Here is an 18,396-nt window from a genome sequence, read left to right on the forward strand (position 1 = left end):
GGAATTGCGATTTCCTAGTAGAAATTGGGATTCATGTGATATTTGACTAGCAATGGATTCTTTAAAAGAATTCATTACGCTTATGGATATCCTTTTGTGTGTGTGTGATTTGTAAATTACAGTCTGTGATTTTTTACTCATCAGCCGTAAAACTACAACAGAATGTTTTTCCTATTAAGAAGAAACGAAACAGTATATCTGGAAAAGTATTACCATCTTAACTGAAAACTAATCTCAACAACTCGGTCATTCAACACCATAACAGCTTTTGTAACAACCGTAGAAAGGAACTCTCACTTAAAGGCAAGAAGAACTCGCAATCATTGTATCAATTATCCACAAAGCATTTCTCGAACGTTCTAAACAACGGGAGGTCACATTCCATCCGTTCTCCAATCGAATAGAAATGCCGGCAAGACATCTCAGTGATCAATTGTTGGTGTCATTGGAAATCCGCAAGGGATCAGCCACAAGCATCAAACGACTTTCTAATTCGCTTTGGATTCACCTCGGCGAGAATAGCCGGAAGCTAAACGTTTTAGTAATGGGCTAATTAATTAGCATAAAGCCGCATTAGGAAGAAGCAAGTGACCGGTACGCGATTCTCGTGTCGCACGTCACGAGGCTCGTCATCCCGTCACGGAATGCCATTCGTTAAGGCAACCACGCTGGTCACGTTCGACTTGGACGGTGCATCGATCATGAAACGTGAAAATAGCCAGCTGTCATGAACGGGACGCTGTCATTATCGGTGACCCCTCGTTGATCCCGCGACTGTCAACGATGTTTTCCGTCCGCGTTCCGTTGCAAGCTGAACGAAAGCCGCTTTTGATCCTTCTCGCCGAGTCTCTACACATTCTTTACGATTCATTTATAACGCAACGCCACGCTGTTTTTCTTAGCTTTATTTTTGGTTTTTATATCCATTTCGTGCGTGAATGCGTTGATGAGTTGGTTGTTTGATCGGATGGTTTTGATGATGGATAGCCGTTTCGGTGACATAAAACATAGTAGGGGTTTTAGTAGTGTCAGAGGCAGAGAATGTCCATACACATTAACATTCTTTAAATTTGAAATAACCAGAGATTTATGTCGATAAGTCACTAAGTATTACAGTAACAATTTTATAATAAATATTCAAGAAGAACATTCGAAGTCAGAATATTGAACGAAACATCTGAAACTTGGTAAACGGATAGATATAGGGATGAGGTAGGAAATTGAGCGTCGTAGTTGTGAATGAAATACGTACTGTTGGTATTTTCGTAGTCTTATCGTTACCGTTGTTCGTGCCAGTTCAAGTGCTATCAGTGTTGTCCTTATCATGATTCAAGTTTGTTACTAAGTTCGTGGTTTATTGATTTGCCCTTGTATTATGAAAATGCACATTCGTACTTCCGCACCTCTCGTGTATTTCAGTAATAGAATTTGCTGACTAAACACATATATCTCTTGTGTTCGTTCTTATACTTTGATTTCATTGAATGACAACAATATCGAGATATAAGTATAATATAATAGTTCGTCAATAAACTAAACCACTATTTGTCGCAATGGGTAAACAATTCAGTTCCAATTTCTCTCTTTCTCTTTTCTTTCGTGCATTCAGTTTCTTTTTTTTTTTTTTTGAAAATGAAGGACAACGCCAAACTCCTCAAATTTTTCCCCCACTTTCAATCGCGTCGAAGAATGGTTGGGACACTGGGGTACGAGAACGAAGGCGGGAATTTTAATTTCGCCATGGTAGCTGGGGAAATTCGAGGGAACCGTTGCTTCAGGCAATGTCCTCGTAACGGAGGTGAGAGCCGCGAAAATTAAGGCTCTCGGCCGAGTATATCTTGTCGAGCGTGTTGCTCGCTACCACTGTACGAACGCGGAGCGAACTGTAACTTGTTTACTTAATGCAAGTGCCCATTCACTTTCCAAGTGTCCTCCAGCACGCTGCACTTTCGCGAACGCATACGGAACGGTAGTTTGGCGTCCTGGTGCAGTCGGAAGCTCCTTTCCGTTTGCTGGAAAGTATCTGCAGCTCCCTCCGCAGTGACTCGTTACAGACGATCGTCTACTCTAGTGATCGCGTGAAAATTATCCAGCGTTCCCATGCTTATCCGTTTCTTTCTAACGAGTACTTTTTAACTTTGCTTAATCATTCTTCTTTATTTTCTTCTTCTCCTTCTTTTTTATGTTTTACTTTGCATGAACACCGTGATAATTAGTGACACTTAATCGTTCATTCTAGATATTTCATATTCAGACTAGAGATTGTGATATTTGTAGTCGAAGACTATAGCAGAAGAACATAATAAATAGATTGTGAATTGTGAAAATTTTTGGATGCAAACATACACAGAATGCACGTAAAAATGCGAAAGTATATGAAATAGAATACTCGGTGTAATATTTATTTTGACCTTCATTTTAGAACAGATTAAATGGATACAGTAGATAATGTTAAAGTATAATTGCGTCACGTAATAAATTTCCGTTATTATTACTGGCGATTGCAATTTAATTGGACAAGTGCCAGTTGATCACTAAATAGAATCTATTGTTCCACTTGAAATAATAATTATAATTCGATACTGCTACACGTGTCATAATATTGATAATTCTCATTTTAGTACAGAATTGTTATTTTAATATCTTAATAGCAATTGTTTCTCAATGATAGAAGAGAACATGTTTTTTTCAAATACTTGAAGTTCTTCATCTAGAGATTTGAAAAATGATTGGATATTGGATATGGATAAGATTCATTCGCGAGAGAGAATCCTGCGGCGATCATGTGGTGAAAATCTGCTTAAATTTTATTATGGTCGTAGTTCGTATGATTCTGTCGTTTCTCGAAGCAAGCAGTTATGTAGAGGTTATCGCAGATTGCACGCACTTGCGACGAGATTTTATTGCGTCCAATCTCCATTCGGCGTTATTATTCTCAAAATATAGTCCATCGATACGAGCAAGTTTCCACGCTTCTAGTTTCCACGTATTTCGCGTTCATTGGTTCTCCAAGATATGAAAATCGAGAAACGAGCCGTGGAAAAAATAAAATATTTAATTGTTCCACGGTTTATTTTTATTGTTTGCATTAATTTTCCTTAATGATTAACTGGTACACCTTATTTCGTCTTGTATCTCCGAACACGTGAGATTAATATTCTCCGCAATTTGTGAAATTAATTTCTTTAAATTTCCACAACGTATGCAGATTTAAAGTCATATTTTATTACGGGTAAGAGGATAATTAATAAATTCATTCGTCTTTTCAATTTTTAAGTTTCATCTAGCGGTGAAAGATAGTTCTACATATTCTACGGATTTACATGTTCTACGTATGACACAGTTTAGATTCGAAATTGTCGAAACACTCTATATAAATACTTTATAAAGTGTAAAACTAAACTGCATATTTATTCATAGTTCTCGTTATTCATATCTGGGGTAAAATACTTCTTCATTTAAATTATACTAAGGAGTATAAAATAAAAATAATGATATTACTTGAAATATTCTTTAATGATTTGTATTCTGAATTATATTATTCTTAGTTCTGGTTCTCTTTATTCCACGTAGATACTTCAAAACTACTCACCTATAATCTCATATAAGCTAAAATATTTCTTACAACCATTAAACAATAAATTTATGCAATCATAAAGAGAATTCCAAAGAAGTACTACAAAGCACAGTTTACTAATAAATTTCTTGTAACCCTAACTCTCCCGGAATTACTTGTACAAAGCTCAACCCAGTCGACTTAAATGGATTATTAACTTGCTAGCGAGTGACTATCTCGTGTTCATGAATTTATCGCCAGTCGAATTTAACCTCGATGTCGAGGCATTGACGTGTAACGTTATGGATTAATACAGTCAGCTTGGATTTTAGAAAGCTCGGACGCTAATTACGTATAAGCGGGGTCGTTGTTTTCGTATAATTAAAACTTGTGCCCTGACGAAGAATACTAATCCGTTGGTTATGACGATAACCATACGCACACTGTCCGCCGTCGCTTTTGTTGCTCGTAACGCGTAATTAGCAGGTTAAATCATATCCAGCGGATTATTGGACTTCATTCCGCAATTTCCATGAGAAATTTTCATCGGTTTGATGTTGAAAAGCGATTCAATTAAGGAAAACGCGAATATCGTTTTGTCGTGAATGTCGAATCCAGAGTAATTAGTTGATGAGAGAAAACATACATATATATATAATAACACATTTTTCAATACGAAAATATCGCAGACATCGAGCCAAGATTTAAAAATCTTGTTGTTTATGTATATATTGAAAAAATAGTATTAATTTTTGTAGCGTGTAAATACCGAAGAGAAAGAAAAACTTTTATCTGGCAAATATTGAAAGAAAAACGAAGTCAAAAACGTATTTTATTTCATTGCTTGTTTAGTTCGTACATATTGTATCCTGGTTTATTTATACGGAAAACGCATCATTTTGCTGTTGGGTCGTGGAAAGATAAATATTAATATTGATATTTGGTATTGATTTCTATTATATTTTTAAATAATCGAATCGCTATACAGCCAAATTGATCAATTCTACTTTCTACTCACTTGGTTAAGTGCATTGCTAATGTTCAATTTCTTAAGGAACGATTGACTTATCTCTACAAGTTTACTTGTTGCAAGAACATACTATAAAACTAAACTTACGTAATTCTACCGTTCTATAAATCAAAAAGAATTTTTCAATTCCATCTTGTTTGGAATATCCACATCATTAATCGACGAACAGTTTGACGCTAATTACACGCAACTCATGTTGCGACATAATAGCACAAATACATAAAGATTCTTACGAAAAGGAAACGCGTATCTTTTACGATTCCCGCGGTAATACGACGCTGAGAATAATAAATCATGGCATGGTCAAACCGGTTCACAACACTAACAAATTTCGTTCTACTAACGTACTCGGTGTGCTGTTTGTAACTGAGAACGTTGCTTTCCAACTATTTGTATCGTTTATCCATCAACTGTTTTATTGAAACTTTATTAATCGAGTGCTACACATGTTGAAAGATGAGTGAAATCATGAATAGTGAACGCGGAAATTGAAGATAATTCGTGCACAGTTTTGTCAAAACAGAATTTTTTCCTGATCCCTTATGCAGGCTACGATGAGTTGGCAAACTTGTTTATTAATGGATGTCATACTCTGCAACAGCATTGCTTCCGGTTTGTCTTCTAGATACGAGTTCGATCATGATTGAAACGATTTTAACGTTATTTCTCGATATCTATCGCAGGAAGTTGTTAAGTAATTCGAAGGATAGACATTTTTATTTAGTTTATAGTTTGTCTGTCAGAAAAAGTAGACAGTGATTTATTTATTTTATTATCAAACGTTTGAGTTATATTACGTAGGATACATAAGTTAGGAACTTTAAGTACATATCTTGCTTACCATAATATATCTGCGATTATAATTTGTCTTATCTGTCGACATTATACAACGTTTAATAGATACAGTACAATTTTCTAATTTTAGCAATTGTTAACAAATATGTAACTACTCAATGCTTCCTCAAACTCCGTCTTGATTTTAGGTCTATTTATATCTTAGCAAATTAAAAACTTTTGTATATCCGTGACCCGGTGACCGCTGTTACAAAGAGAATAGAATTTAGTGAAACAAAAAGTTCGAAATAAGGAGTGGTCCGTATTATTGTATCCTTGAATATAAATTATGTTTTGGGTTACAAGGTCTAGAAAGAAAAGTACTATAAGTAGATTTCTATTGATCTTTCTTGTAGCCTTTAGCTAGAGCTATAAGGTTAACTTTTTGGTAATGTCCTTTATTATAAATATATGAACGTGCTCCCTATCATAGCTTCTTCTATTGTATCGTAATACTGTAAGGGTGAAGATCTGGATCAGCATACACTATACACTATATACTTATAAATTATACTTATACTTATATGTTTATTTATTTCAATATATTTTTCTATTACAAATTCATCCACTCGTTCTTCTCTCAGTCAACCTCAACAAAAATCAACAAGCTATCTACAATATTCAATAAATTGTTATCAATTATAAAATCCCAACAATCTGTCGCTAATTACGACATACATGTTTAGCATTCAAATACCTGTTTATCGATTATGAAACTCTAAAAACACACAGCAACTAATTGTACGTATGACCATAAAAAGATGAAACATGGCAACATATGAGATTATAACTATCGTAAAACGATTTCGCGAAATAGTCAATAGGCGTCGAAGCAATCGCCGTTTCTCCAGGGGCGCGTATCGTTTTCAAGATAATTGAAACGTGTCTCCGCGGTATTATTTATTGGCCGCTATAAATCGAATTTACCTACCACTGTGTGCACGTTCTATCGAGATCCGATTTATTGCACTCGTAAAAACCCTTCCATCCGTTACCACTTTGTGCCCCGATTTCTCGCAGGATATCTCGTCGCGTGAAACGTTCTCTGAACACTGATTCCCTGGCAGTCTTCCCTCGTTTCCTTCCGATGTGGTTTCACGCCATGCTTCACGATTGTTCGTCCGTGAATACGTTTTTGCTCACCGAAAAAGAGAAAGGAATTTGCGGACTGGATGCTTTAACTCCGAATTGCGAATGAGCTTGCTTTCGAAGGTTCCTGCGCGTGGAGAAAAACAAAGCGAGTTTAGGAATGTGTGAGTTTCTTTATGGGATTTATTGCTACAGGAGGATTCGAATTTGTTGAACTTCTTTCAGGTAAAAGTAAAAATGTTCAAAGTGTAATGTTTGGTTAACAGTGTTAACAAAATAACGAAAAATTAATGATTGAATATTTCAGCGGGACGTTGTTTTTAATTGTAACGTGATCTTTCAGTTTTTACGTCCAGAAAGCGGAAAAATTCCTCATATTTTACACAGATCTTTGTTCTCATATTTGTATAAATTTAAGAAACTCGTTTAACGAAAGGAAAGTGTAATTGTCAAGAATAGTAAGATATCTGTTATTTCTTAATTTTCCAGGATTACTGTAAAGATGCTTGCCTCTGATATATCTTTCACTTTTTTGATCTCTGCAACAACCCTCGAGAACATAAACGACTAATTTCGTCCTACTAAAAGTTTGTTGCAAAATTCCCCAAGAATTTATCATCAGGCACTCACGTACATACGGTACTTTCGCCTTAGGAAACATAAATTAACCAATAACACGCTACTGCCAGTAAAAACATAACACATCGTAATCGTAACTCACAAAACCATAGGTACAATGTATCAAATCGCAGCTACGTACATATTCCAGAATAGCACTCCAGAGAATATGCCAGAATAGCAATTTCACAAATATATATAAACCTTATTGATTAAATTCGAAAATCTCTGCTTAAAAATTGACAGAAATGATGATGAATGAGAAAAAGGAATTAGAAGTACTCGCCCATAACTTTTCGATAAAACCTCTTCGTTCACACGGTAATAGCAATTTTCGTGATCTTGTTTCGCTCATCCCTTCGATAAATCGAGAAGTTCTACAAACGACTTGCTTGTTACGCAGTTTTCGACTGGCTGGTGAAACACGATGAAGCAACAAAACGTTTGGTGCGAGTTACTTGCAGTGCTCAACTTTCGCGGAATAAATAATCCGCGAACTGAAGCGTTATCTTCGAGCGGAAGCCGAAAGTTTTGCAACAAGTTGGCTGAGATTAGTGTTGGAACAAGATTGCTACGCGGCTTCGCATTTGACATCGTACCATCGGACAATGCGGTGTTTGAACGAGGATTCGGAACAAAAATCAAAATTCGCTGACCACGCTCACTCTGGTCACTTTCGCACGTTCGATACGTTCGCACGTTCGCGTACCACGTTCGATACGTTCGCACGTTCGCGTACTACGTTCGATATGTTCGCACGTTCACAGACCATGTTCTCACCCTTCGTATCGTCTCGTGGAAACATGCACTTTCATTTGATATAACCACTGTTTGCTGTTGTTTCCATTGCTTACGTAGACAATAATATACTAGATAATATTTAATAAGAAGCGATGGCGTAATTAAGTATTCAGGTGGTGTAAGAATCTATGTTCAATACTATAAATACATTCGTTCGACGATGTTTCACTACCGATTGTTCATACATACAAAGTACAATTTGTTTTAAACGATTGTTAGCTTACGTTAAAACTACGTAATTCGTTCTCCACGTATTCGAAATAGCTGGATACTTAGAGTTTAATAGAATTCAAAAATTAGGGTAAATCCGTTATAATCTTTTCGTTTATAATAAAATATAATTTCTAAAAGAATGTTATTCGAAGTGATGGGAGTGAATGTTTGGCAGGTTGGAATAATCGTTTCAGTATTTTTAAAAATAATTCGTACATTTGAAAATTGTACAGTCAGACTACGTGGTATCTTTAATCTTCCTCGAATACATTCGTGTTTCAAGCAACGAAACAAATGCAAATTATATCTAGGAAAAAAGATAAAGAAGATCGTTCGAGCGTGAAAATGCTAGCTCCTAACTTTATCTCGAATAAAATTCTTTTGTACACCTTCGCCAAATTTCCAATTTCGTGTATTCCCATTGTCATTACCTATTCCTTGTCATAACCATCGAGGTCCAATTATCATAACGCGAAATCGCATTCACATTTCTGGCAGACGACGCATGCATTCGCGTTCTCGCGGCACAATGCCCGCGTGTATCGGCCCCCAGAAAGCATTTTCACGCGGAATTGAGCGGCAACGAGCGCGACATCGCTTCGGTACTTTTCTTCTTTTCCGACTCGACCTTCTCTCACCCCCTTTTTCCTGCATTTTTCCGCACGATTCTCGTCTTCGCGCCCGGCCGCTGCTCGTTTCTCTTGGATACATAGAGGCACGTCTGAATTGTCGTAGATTTTCTATGGGCGCCGTGTGGACCAACCGGGAAAAGTTCACCCGGGAAAACCTGTTTATATTCGTGGCCATCTGGCAGCTGCAAAGGGAGGAAAAATCGTGAAAGTTTATCTCGTTTGTAGCCACCGCGATGACTACCCTGTCGCGGTTGTTCCCCTTGAACCACTTTCTTCGCTTTTTCTATCTTTCTTCACACATTACCCTTTTTTTCCTATTGAGCACATTTTCATATTCCCTGTTTTCGTGACGCTTCTAATTTTTCTCTCTTTCTCTTTTAAGGATATACACGCATAGGTAGTGTTAGAAATTAATTCGATTTTGTCTCAATTTACGTCGTTTTACGTAGTGTTAAATTGATACATACGAAATGAAGTTTGAATTCAATAGACTAGTATCACCTATTAAATCCTGTCTAATCGTCGATCATGTCAATTGGATGTTTATGTGGGTTTAACTTCGGGAAAAGTGGCATGCAAGTGAAAAACATAAATGTATCATTCGAGCAAAGTCGAAAACATTCTCTACGTGTATTCTCTACATGAATTATTTTATGAGAAACTATAACAATTCTATTGTAAGACCTTTAAAATTCTAAAACAAATATTTCCTATAAATCTGAAATAACAAAGTTAATTAATCACTGGAAACTACATTTAAATCGTTTGAAGAATACTTTTACTAAATGTACGATATCTTGAAGACACTACACGCTTTTATATTTTGATAAAACTATTACGTGCGAATTATTCTTACAGTTGTTCGTAATATCTAATATCCGTCTAATATTTGTTCTTGCAATTTAATCCATCTATTGTTAGTTCCTCTTTCGACAAAATAAAATACGTGTTTTTCGTTCTTTTTAATCGTTCTGATTTTCTAACCGTCCACTTTTAATCGTTTTTTGACTATTCCTTTATAACGGGTCGTTTTTTGCTGCTAGTCGATATATGTACACGTATGTTTTATTCCCTGGTTTTATTTTCGCGCCCCTAATTCACCGGCCAACAGTCTTCCCGTAGTTTTCTTTTTCCTTCGAACACAATGAACCGACCTGCAGCACGCTTAAATTGCACGATTCTAACCACGCGGATTCCCCATCCGGAAATTCGCTCACGTTTGGTCGACTCGCTGCATACTATGGCGAGTTTCCGGTCTTCCTTCTCTGGTCTAAGTTTTCCCGTGGATTGGCGTGTAGTGTCTGTTCTGCGACACTCTAATTCTCCGCGAACTGTTCTCTTCTTGCTGAGCTCTTGGAAATTTCGTACTCGACTCACTGGTTTGCAGCAATCTTGCGGGGAAAACTGATCATCGAATTTTATTGCGGAAAATTGTGTATCAAATACAGGTCGACATCGAGAATTGAAAATAAACGTATGTCAGAGGCGAAACTTTCTTTGCACTAAAGATCTAAAATTTCTAAAACTGCAACGCTACAAAAATAGTAAAATTCTTTAAAGTAAAGTAAAAATCCTCTGGTATGTCAAAATTGTCACATGGAAATGTATAAAACAAATTTTGTACTTGGTTATACAATATTTGCAATAGATGTGTCAATAATTTAGTAGTTAGTATGAATTTCAATTGCAATATATAATTGGAAAAACTGCAAAATGTTCGTTGAGATTATGCGATATTAATGTGCAATGTATAATATTTGCAATAACGGAAAAATTAGTATATAAAATTAAATTAATTCCATTTTGTCATTTTTGTTCCAGGTAAGTGTTAAAGGAGTGTCAATTCGAATTGCACGTGATACGAAGTATTTCATTTTCTTGATAACAAGATTAAACAATTATGGTGAGTAGTAATATATTAATTAAAAGAATTGGTCAATGAGCATCGGTTGTTTCAATGAGCAACTTTCTGTACATTTTAATTACTTTAATCATCCTCTATAAAAATCAAAAACGATCTACAAAGGAATTGTTTATAAAACATTACATATTTAAATATAGCTTTAAATTCGCATAATAAATACAGCAAATATAATATTTTTCAAACTTGTAATACAACAACGAATTCAAATTGCTTCATCTCTCCGTCGTAACAAAAAGATCAGGTTTAACATTAAAACGTTATAACCAGATTAAAACTTGCACGAGAAGCTGTTCCATTTGATAACCAATTTTCGGTCGGTTAAATTGAATCAATCTCGTCCGTTTAATTAATCAAACGCCCGGTCTTTTTGCTTGTCTGCTCGCTTTCAGCGTGTTCGGTTCGTATTAGCGTTTTCGTTGAATCGATGGCTTAATTAAGAATTTCGTTGGATGAATACCGTAATTAAAAAACGTGACAGTCTATCGAGTCATCGTCGACTATTTTTCAAAAGGGCGTTTCGATAGCCATCGACCGGTGGTAAAGCCGCGTAACGGGCCACGAATGATTCTTTAAAAATAGGTATAACGCTTTGATAATCGTGATCGTCGTATCATCAAACGTATCGATGTGACTATAATGAACCGCTGCTTAATGAAGCCATCATTCAACCATCCTGTATGTCGATGGAACGTCTTTTAACGCGTTTGCAGTCGAAGATCATTAATTTGTATGATTTGGTCATGATTTATAAGGCTTTATAAGGCTTTTTACAACTGACAATTGAGAAAGTTTCTCTGATTAGGAAAAAATTCAATTAGAGAAAAATTGTACGAGTTACGTAGATTCGTAATTGAGAAACTTTCTGAGAATATTTGAAACACGTCATAATGGCGTTGTTGAGACGTAGAATAAGTTTTTAATATTTATTCCCCTAAATTATTTTAATATTCCTTATTGATATTTGATGATAGACTTATTGTCAGTTCATTTTCTAGTGGCACACGGTTTAATGGTGTTGAAAACATCTTAATACTTTGATGTCTCTTTCAATATTATCAATGTGTTATAAAATAAGATCAGAATAATAAACGATTGAAAATAAATTGAAATAAGATGAAAGTAACTTATCGAGTATAAAATGTAGAATAATATTCTTCATCTTATCGTGAAATGCAGTTGCAACCGGGATAAAGTAAAGAAAGCAGAGGTGGAATATTCTATATAAATCTGCGATTCCATCAGTCGTAATGTCTGCAAATAATTTACATTTACCCGTTTTGCTTAAAAGCAACGCCATGTTGTGAAGCTTAAAATTATTAGATCTGAAAATTTAATGCTAAGAGAGCATGTTCTGCAAAAGAAAGAATTTCTCTATTATATTACAATAACTGTATAAATTTAGTACTATCATAAGTTTTGTCTATTTTTTTTTTAGTATTCAATAATTTCTGATTTTTCTTTAACATTATTCCACAAATATATTGTTCAATTAGTATTTAGTTTTTAGTAATTAGTATTTAAATTAGCTCTTTAGTATGAGAAATATCTTTTGAAAAATATATTACAGTAAAAATATATTAAAATAGTATAATATTAAAGAAGCATATACAGAAGATTAATTTTCAAATTATCCGTCGTTAAAACAGTAAATTCATAGATTAATTAAAATATAACTATCTGATGATAACGCGTAACTTTTTAACAGCTGTGATTCAACTTTGTTTTACGAGCGGCAGGAAAAATATTTCCTCTCATATTATACAGGCTAACGAGTAATAAAATTATCACATTGTATACATAATGTATAATTATCGCACGTGTGAAATTTATTTTAATGAATTATAATCTACTAATTTGCACCTTCAGATTTCTCATAAATGATCGTAGTCTAATTATTATTAGTTTATAACCATCCAGAAACTTAAGAATGAAGGTACACATTTCTGAAGTAACTTTACAGAGCAAAATACTAAATGATAGTGAAAGACACTTTATAATACTTTGTCAAAGAATCCGTTACTTCATCGCCATTGGCCGTCTAATGGAGTGGAGAGTTCGTTAATTGAGGATCGTCTCGGCCAATATAAATGTCTCGTTGGGCATTTAATGAGCGAGTCTCGTACATGTTGGAAAATAGGGAAACATAAATACACGGATGAGAGCGGTGAATTAATCTTGGTCATCCCTCGTCGCTGCAATTTTAAATGCCTGCGTTAATTAAGAGCCGTGCGTGCTAACACGTGACTCCTTCAGCATTTAACGCGTCGTTTTGCCACGCGAGTAACACGCAGACCGTTTCATTTTATCCTCCTCGAAGTGTTCGTGTAGCTCGTATTTTTTCACAGCACTGTACGTTTGACAAGATAATGAATGCACATCTGCAACACTGTTGCATACTTTTGCATTAAAGTAAAAGGTAAAGAAGAACTTGATTTGGTAATTGAGAATTCACGATCTTGAATTACGAAGTCCTATCTCTTTTAATCACACAGATATCTAACTGGTGTTTTCTAAGGAAAAAATTTTTATTCGCCGTACCGCAGTGGTTATGTATATAGCAAACAGTGTTGCAAAATATCGATTAAACATTTTTCCTGAAGGGAAGTAGAGATCGTTAAGAACGTAGAAACTGAACGTCCTAAAATCTGAATATTCGGTGGGACCATATTTGACATTTGTTATGTGCTCACTTATTTGCTAACTATTTATACTGTACGCTAAGTTTTTATTCCATATACTGTTTCACCACACTGCTGATAAAATTCCAAAATGTTTTATACAACACATACCTTCATTCATCGCTCCTTCTATTTACTCAGTAATTTTTCCTCGCGTAACAATGCGTTATAAGGGATAACACGCTCATTATACCCATAATTCTCAATTTATCCGCAACTTTTCGTACAGCTGACCCAAACTCATCCTCGCTCTCCTAACGCGTTAAATCCAAACTATTTCCAGAGTAACTTTCGACACTTACTGTCAGAATAGCATAGCAATTACAGGCGAGTCCAATTAATTAAAGCTGAATGCAACAACGAGCTACGAGAACGCGTGCTCCGACGACGCCTCGATCGCATAGTTTCGCGATTATTTCCACGAGCAAAAACGCTTGGCACGCTGGCGTGATCAGCGTCGAGTTAATTAACGGGTAGTAGACGAGCAGAGGGTGAAAACGAAAGTTAAACAGTGTCCGAAATCGAATCTGCTGGAACGGTTGGTATAATCGAGGCAAACGGGCCGAATAATTCGAAGGGTGGAAGGGTAGCGGCAATTAATTCGTTATGGCACGCTCGTTAACGGGATTCTTGGGCCCCCTTTTGTCTCACTTTTCCGTCTCTCGAGGCAAAGCCGGTTTTCGCGGAACGCGTTATTAATCACAGGCCGTAGGATTAGGCGGTAGGAATTAATCCGAATATTAATCAAACATCCTTTTCGGGTCTCTACCCCTTCGTCTTCATGATAAATTGCGGATTCGTCGTGTTACTCGCGCCTTGTTTAACCACGCAACCTGACGGTCGGCCTGTCACGATTCGTTAGCATTATTTAGATAAATGAGATCCCTTTTGACGGATTTGTTTTGCATGAAATTGCGCATTCGGCAATTCAACTGCCAAATTTGGCACGTAATTCGCGTATTTAAATTTAGTACGCATCTAACTTTTACGTTGATCTTGGCTTCTGAGAGTGCGCTGTTATTTTTTGGAAATCGAACTTGTAATTGACGAGCGGTATGTATTGGCTTGGCAAATAAGTGATTGCGGATTTTGTCATTAGGTAATATTGACAAAATGAGCAATCACTTAGTTGCCAACCCTATAATAGCTGCGTTAGACCGAGAGTTCTGCAGATTTTAGAATCGCAGGGTTGAAAGTATTTCTGTTGTGATGAATTTCTATATATATATATATATATATTGCTTGTTACCATTGTGGATGATAGCATACGCGCAGTTTGCTTTATCACGCATAAGATTATCTATATTTTGTTGAATAATAGTAAATTCTATCTATTCTAGTCTTCCACGTATCCGCATATTTCTACAAAAATTAGCAGCACAGATTTTAAATTGTCAAATCTCTCGGAATATATTCCACGATTCCATAGAGAACTTTCAAAATCGCAACCTCCATAAAATCGATTATAGAGTTTAGACGATAAACAACGTGTGTGCATTAAAAAACAACGTGCATTCTGTACGTCTGCGCACCTTTACATTACCTATAAATATTCGTTTCTATATAATAATTATATCGTTATTACAATAATTTATAACGATTCGTAAAGAGCCATAAGCTAAACCTAGTACCAATATTTACTATTTAAACAAATATTTTTCATTTCCTTATTAATTTAAGTACACGGAATTTTTCTATTTCTATGCAACAATCTCGTGCTACAATAGAACATCAATCGGATTCGTTTAATTTGTCCGCATTTCTTGTTACAATCGCATAACAAACACATAACCTGGTGATATTAATAATTAATAAGTCTCGGGCAATTTCAACGACGCATAATGTTTGCATAATGCCGCACCGCGATCAGTGATATCGCTGCAGCAGCGTCGCGGGTACGAAGATAGATAGTGGATGGCAGCCGCGATTGGAAGTGACGTCGTTTAGGACGATTCCGGACCCGGGTCACGCACTCCGGGCTCGCTGCTAGTACCAGCAATATCGTACATCTCGGCCAACGGTCAGCAAGAGTGATATTTATGTGGAGCCAGTCGCGGTAAATATGAAAAGGATGAAACAGGCCACCGCTAAATTTACAACTACCGCGTCACCTCGGAAGTCTCGTTTAATTTTGTCCCATTTACGGAAATTCTTTCGCACAGCCGTTTAAAGAAAAATGCCACTCATTCGAGTAATTCATTTCTTCAGCTGAAAAGATTATTTTAGACCAAGTATAATGGTTGTTTCATGACCTTTATTTCCAAGAATTTTTAATAGAAATTTTTATCAAATAAATTTGATGATTGATACAGTATTGATGTTAGACGATTTTAGAATCTAAACTGAAAATTTGTAATGAAAATATTTTACTGGATATGTTTGATGATTGATACTTATGGAAGTACGTCGTTTGAACGTTAATCGTGTTCTTGTGTAACGATATTCATAAAAAATAGAATTCGGTGGATCAGTTTGGTTTCTGAGAGGTTCGAATGTCTGATAATATTGGAAAACAATTTATCCTTCGGATATAGAAACAAATATCGGATTCTTCTGGTTTAAAAATTTTATAGAAATCCTTCAATTTGATCAAGTCACCGATAATTTTCGAATTAAACTATTCTTGAGAAACAGCGACAGATTTGAAGTAACATCGATCGTCGCTATATTCAATCAAAAGGACAATAGCTTTTCATTTGATAAATGAGATATCTAAGACTTTTGTCATAATGATCAAGATCTGAGAATAGATTGATGAGAATTGTACGAAACTCTTAGCAACAAACAATGAAGACGGGATTACAGTTTAATGGAATATAAGGACCCGCTGTTAGATACGCGGGTCAAGAGTAAGATGAATAATGTCAAGCATCGTTGTCGCTATTATCTCATTTGTCATCCACGTCGCTCGTGACAGTAGGTACACGGAAATATCACGATGGCAGGTGCCGTTATCTGATGCCAGCCCGGATCGATAAAGCGATCTTAAGTAGGTTACGTTTACCAAGGGTGGCTCCGTGTGCGAACAAAAATATCGCTTAGAAAAGAAAACATACCAAACGTATTTTGAACGAAACAGCTAAACCATTGAATGAGGACGAGAGTCGACACTTTCGTCTGTCCACCATACGAAAAGAAAGATTAAAAATAACAATATTTCCAACAGGTAGATTAATAAATTCCTACTTTACAACGTCCATGTACGTTTCATTCTTTTACACCATAACAACAAACTCACACATTCAACTTTGGCAAACTATCTGAAAAAATTAGCCTAAGAAACCCGTACCATTGCAATCAGAAATTTGAATCATAAAATCAGCACCTCGCCACGAAACAACATAGCAATTGAACGATCGAGAAGCGACCTCGTCCTGGTGATTTAAATCGATCTCCATCGCACCCACGCGGTCCAACTATCTAGAGAAAGGATAATGCGTGGGATGATGTATAATCCTCTGGATCCTTCTTCATACGGAAATGCATCTTTTAATTCGCTTTCCGGGCGAACAATGCCGCGAGTCAGCATGCAAATAACGAAATGGGACTAAGGGAGAATGAAGTCGTTTAGTGGAAGGGGTGGAATCTGTATGGTTGAGCCACGATGCAATGCTCTCCGGCGAGATGCTGCAGGATACAGTACAGTGCGACGAAGGGATAACGGGAATCCGCGATAGGATACGCTTCAATTATCCTCGTTCCTTTCTTCCCTGCCCAGGCTAGAGGTGAAATAACAATGCGTCGTAAGATAAACACGCGATAAGCGAGTAGCATCGCGAACGAAATGAAACTACACCGGCCCTGTATAAAGACTGACTTCTTCTTCCGCCAGTTCTGCCACTCTCTTATACCGTTTCTACGATCTCTGGTTCGCGAAAATCGAACTAGTCGAGCCAAGCGTGTCGAGAAATTTGATAGAAGAATCGGGTTACTTTGAAGAATAAAGGTGATCTCAAAACCAAGTACCTAATTTTGAAAAGTCCTCGATTTTGAGATATCTATAAGGATTCAATTTAAAACGAGCCGTAAAATTAACGAAAAGATTTAAATTAACGCGAAACATATAAAGCAATATGACATTTTTAACCCTTTCGAGGCGAGTTTTTCTTTTTTGAAACGTTATTAAAATACAGATTCAAAAGATACAGATTCTTTCACCCTGTAAATATTTCGAAGAATCCTCTATTTGTACAATACTATATAATAATTATATAATAAAATACTCCGAAATGGCCAATCTTCAGTCACTAACAATAAAACCAACTTTCTATCGTAAACAAATTTACGACACAATCTGTAATCCTACTTTCCACCCTCTATATCTTTCATTTTTTAGCCGTTCTTTCGTCGTCACTCAAATTTCCCTCTCATTGTTATACCGTGCATTTTTTTCTTTCCTCTATCTTCTTCCATGGCCCCGTTTCTTCCATCGATAGTGTGTTCTTCCCAGTTTGCACTGGTTCTCGCTCTGTCTTGCAGCCATGCGTTCTATTTTTCGACTTCTTCATCTATCTTCGTTAGTGTTTGTCCGCTTTATTTCTCCCCGGTCGTTCCTCGTGACGCGGCCCCTCGTTTTTCTTCCTTCTCGCCCAATCCTCCTTCCCTGCACTTCCTTTGCCAGTTACTTTTTCCTAATTTCCTATTGCTGATACAGAGTTTCCTGACACGGGAATTTCATCTGCGCGCCTTGTCTCCCCTCGATAAACTATGTTTATTCGTTGTTATTCTCTTTTTGACTGGCAATGATCTTTCCCTCTCCCCCTTTTTCAAAACGTATAAAGTGTCTTTTCTTTAACTATATTCCCCTATTCATATTTAATTTATCTATACACAAAATAACTATATTTCTCTACATTATCGTCATTTTTATGTCGAATTTGAACGAAAATCGTACTGTAGTTTTTAAATCTAAGACTAATTATTAAACCGTGAAAACGATTCTTCCAATTCCGAATACTTACGTCAATTAATAAACAAAAATATAGAGATCAATCTCTATTCAGATTCCGCTTCTTTAGTTA

General features: G+C 36.1%; 1 protein-coding gene across 3 annotated transcripts in view; it reads left to right on the forward strand.

The window, feature by feature from the left end:
• The window catches only part of LOC122566840 (mannosyl-oligosaccharide 1,2-alpha-mannosidase IA), a 677,223-nt gene that overhangs the window by 85,546 nt on the left and 573,281 nt on the right, over nucleotides 1–18,396 (forward strand). The gene's annotated exons all lie outside the window — the stretch shown is intronic.

The sequence above is a fragment of the Bombus pyrosoma genome, linkage group LG4 (assembly GCF_014825855.1).
Source record: "Bombus pyrosoma isolate SC7728 linkage group LG4, ASM1482585v1, whole genome shotgun sequence".
In the NCBI taxonomy this organism is placed as follows: Eukaryota; Metazoa; Arthropoda; class Insecta; order Hymenoptera; family Apidae; genus Bombus; species Bombus pyrosoma.